Genomic DNA, 4,114 nt, shown 5'->3' with positions numbered 1-4,114 from the left:
ATATTAACAGCTTTGTTGGGGGGGGCGCTACGTAAAAGAAATTAATGGCGTGGCCAAAAGTGAAAATCTGCGACCAAAAAGCGGTTGAAGAAGGTCAACAAAACTTGGGAGTTCGTGTGAAGTATCGCGGTTTATCTATCAGATACATAAATTAGATGCATGCGTCACCGTGTTTCCAGGCCGTTTGCGAATATTTTTTTTTTTTCGTATTTTTTGCTTGCCGCTCACATAATTTTACATTCGATTTCCTCAATTAGCCGGCTCAGGAGCAGCTGTGCAAATTCTCGGTTTCGGTTTATTTCGCGCGAGCTGTATCTGTGCGATGAGCTCCGCCAAAAGTCGATTAATCAACGCAGGCTTTTGGCCGAATTTGGGTCAAAGTCTCTCGTTTGTGCGGTCGTTTATCTCGGTCGAAACGGCGAAAAACTGAAATCAGTACGAAAGATACGCTTATCTTAACTTTGCCTATTTCCAGCTATTTTTATACCCAGGTGCAGGGTACCAAATAATGGTTTTAAAGTTAAAGCGAAAATAATGCTTACCTTAAGTAATAAAAGTTAATCTGCTTGTCGGTAATATTAAAAACCTAAGTCTAAAAAATATTTAAAAGCTTAATAAATCATAATGTTTTAAACTTGTAAATCTTAAATTATGCTATTTTGTATTGACACATGTGGAATTACATTTTTGCATTACATTATCTTAAAGTTATTATATTATTGGATATTTTTCTTTCTGTTTTCTATCAACTAAAAAGTTCTGAATTGCTTGTGAATTTTTATATTTCTTCCGTTTATATGAGAAACTATTTAATCTTTGGTTAGGGTATTATCAGTTCCTGTCCTCTTCTATAGCTTCAAATTTTGCCATTTTTTTACTTGATGCGTTGCTCTGATTTCTGTCGTCGATTTGCGCAAGTTGTCGTCGCTTGTTGCTTGTCTATCACTCACTTAGCATCTGGCAAATGTTCGGCGCGTTTTCTGGGGCCTTTTTTCTTATTTTTTCCTTTTTTTGGCCCAACTGCCTCTTGGGGCGGGTTCAATGGTCTCAAGAGTTCCTTGCCCCTCTTCAAGTCAAAGCCAATCTTGTAGCTTCAATTCTGCCTTTATTTTTGGCGAATTTAGTTTGGTTCGAGCCCCAGCGGGTGGCATTAGCTTAAACGCCTTTAAAATTCAATCAATATAAGGTTAATTACAGTGCCAAGTCGATGTTCTCCACACTTTTTTGGATTTGGCATGGGCTGCGGCTTCATGTTTGCTAATATATTGACCTAAAATGTATTACAGAAACTTACCATTGAAATATACAAATATATTAAGGTAAAAAATTAATTGAGTACTTAAGTTCATTAATTGATCATTTTTTGTATAAACAAATTTAAACGATTTTATTATATATATTTAAACTTAATAAATAAAATAGAATATTTAAACTCCATAATGTCAATTAATGGGAAAGAATTTAACATTAAATTAATAAATCAATCCCATAAGTATTAAAAATATATGCAAAAAAGTATTTTACTAATCGCAGTCGGTAGGATTCGAACCTACGCTCCCAGAGGGAATCTGATTTCTAGTCAGACGCCTTAACCGCTCGGCCACGACTGCTTGGTTAACAATTTTCGATCAATCACCCGAGTCTAACGGCCCCACAATGATGATCCCCGATCTATTCATAGCCATAAAAAGTTAATAAAAATATCAATTAGACTTGGTGACTTTATAAGCGAACTGATAGTTGTCTTTGGCCTTCTTCTTAAATAAAATTAAATAATTTTATTAACCAAATGAGGAATTAAACTTAAAAAGTTCCATAAAAAAATAAAAGATGGTGTTTAAACTACTAAAGGTTCGATGAAGATGAGGGGTTCTCTCTTTTATTACAACTATTTTATTATAACATTTTTTTTTTGTTTTTTAAAAGGGTTAAGATCTTTTATCTTTTTTTCTGTAAATTAAAAAAAACTCGTTATATCCGCAGCCGGTAGGATTCGAACCTACGCTCCCAGAGGGAATCTGATTTCTAGTCAGACGCCTTAACCGCTCGGCCACGACTGCTTAATGATCACTGATCGCCGAACTAGCGTGAAAACAAGTTTGGATCTTTTTGGGGATTGGGGATCTATTTTTAGATGCAAGAAAAGCTGAATAAACAAAGTGTTGACTTTGATAATGGATATCTGTCGAAATAAATTTGACGATCGGTTTTAATTTTTACACGCTTTTGTAATTGAACTGGAACTACTTAGTTATTTAGTTTATTTATTTATATTTACGAAAATTAAACATTTTATTCCTCCGTTTATACAGTCTCAAACAAACTACACTTGGTATTCATGTTATTGCCGTTTTAATTGCCAAGAAAATCCTCTTCGAGACTTTCGATTATTTCATTTGAAAACAATTAAAGAAGATTAAGAACTTCAAAACGTTCACTTAATAAAAATTGTTCTAGTTGTTTGTGTCTTTTATAATTGAAATTTTAAAGTTTATGAATTAATCGTTTATTGGATTTCATTATACGATTAAAAATATCAAATTACATTGTGAAAAAAGCTTTTGTATCAAGATGGAAAATGAAAAAATGGCTCCAATTTTGTGAATGTTTTTATTAGTTTTGATGTTAGCTCCGACAATTTGCACATGAGTTAGACAACCATATTTGTGCAATTATCGGACGATCAGTAGACTTTCACAATCCGCAGCTTGTCCAAAAAATATATCAACAGATGTGATTACAAGGAAATTTTTGGGTTTGGCCAGCAGCAATCAGATCGCCAATGATACGACAAACCGAATGGAGAAATATTTTGTCTATAATTTATCATTGGAGTGTTTCAAGCAGTTTTCAGCAGATATCGGGTCCAGAAACATTAGATCTAATATGCTACGCAGGGAAATAGAAAGCAAGACAAGCCGAAATTAAAAACCTGCCAAATACAAATTAAGCTGGCGATGGGCAAAAAAGATTTTTGCAAACATCTTGACCTTTTTTGGTTCATTGACTTGGCTGCTCTCCTTTTTTGGTTGTTGTTGTGTGTTTTGTTTTTTTTTGTTTTTGCCAACCCCCTTTAGTGAGCAGCTGCGCTTGTCTCTATAAACCTATCTATCCATCTAACTATCTATCAAATTTGCTTAAATTTTAATTTTTTGGCTAACAAGATTTTCGGTTTTATTTTATTTTACTTTTGTGTTGGTGTTGGCACATAAAAATTAATTAAAAATCATAAAAGAAAGCGCCGTTAGCGGCGAGTGTCTCACTAGGCTGGCCTCCCAGGGGGTGGAGGGGTGGTATTCGGGTAGGGAGGGGGGGTTTTTTGGGGCTGCGCAGGTTCAATGTATCCGCTGGATACACGCACAAAGTTGACTCAACTTGGCCCAAGTTCAATGCTCTACGCACTCTTATGTGTGTTTGATAAATACGCTGACGGAACAAACTTTTATTGGGGGTATACTGATTTTAATAGCACTTTTAAATATGTATTTCAATGGGGAACTTAATATCTGCTGATATTTATTATTTGTATTGAGTTTAAGTTGTTTATCGAAATACATAATGAAGATCTTCTATTTTTGTGTCTAGAAAATATTTTTGTTAAAAGAAATTTTCAATATTTTTTTTATTATCCTTAAGAAACCAATGGTTCAATTGCTTAAGGCTTAAATCATTTAATGGTCTCTATATGAATGAATATTTGTATTGTTATATCTATTGACTTTTAATAAAATAAAAGTTTTTTAAGAAAAATATCTTCAAAGATTCTTAAAGTTTTTACGTGTTCCGCTATAAACAATCTTTGTTTTCCACAAAATGGGTATTAAATCAACCATTTCTTTTAGCAGGGTATTTTGTTTTCAACTAACGTATCCCAAATGCGTGTTGCGGGCGTCACTCTGCGTTTAGCCTTGACAATGAAAATACGAAATACATAGGTATGTTTGCATTTATATACAAATATACAATAAAGGGCAGCCGGTTTCAGGTCTACGGCCTCTGTTTTTCGTCTTTGACTCCTGGAGTGCGTCGCTCTTTTTCGGGTTCAAAAACACAACGCAGTCCAAAGGCTTTAAGATATTGGCAAGGGAAAATAATCAATAAGTGTAGACGAAGC

The 4,114-nt window shown here is 34.1% G+C and overlaps 2 non-coding genes across 2 annotated transcripts; both read right to left on the bottom strand.

The window, feature by feature from the left end:
• Nucleotides 1-1,528: 1,528 nt before the first annotated feature.
• On the bottom strand, nt 1,529-1,610 carry Trnas-aga. Its single transcript has one exon. It is a non-coding gene; the product is annotated as a tRNA-Ser (tRNA).
• A 368-nt stretch (nt 1,611-1,978) lies between these two features.
• Nucleotides 1,979-2,060, bottom strand: Trnas-aga. Its single transcript has one exon. It is a non-coding gene; the product is annotated as a tRNA-Ser (tRNA).
• Between the last annotated feature and the right edge of the window lie 2,054 nt (nt 2,061-4,114).

This window comes from Drosophila rhopaloa, unplaced genomic scaffold, assembly GCF_018152115.1.
Source record: "Drosophila rhopaloa isolate 14029-0021.01 unplaced genomic scaffold, ASM1815211v1 contig_3, whole genome shotgun sequence".
NCBI lineage: Eukaryota > Metazoa > Arthropoda > Insecta > Diptera > Drosophilidae > Drosophila > Drosophila rhopaloa.
Note: the sequence above shows the minus strand (reverse complement) of the source record. Positions and strands in the feature narration are given on the sequence as shown.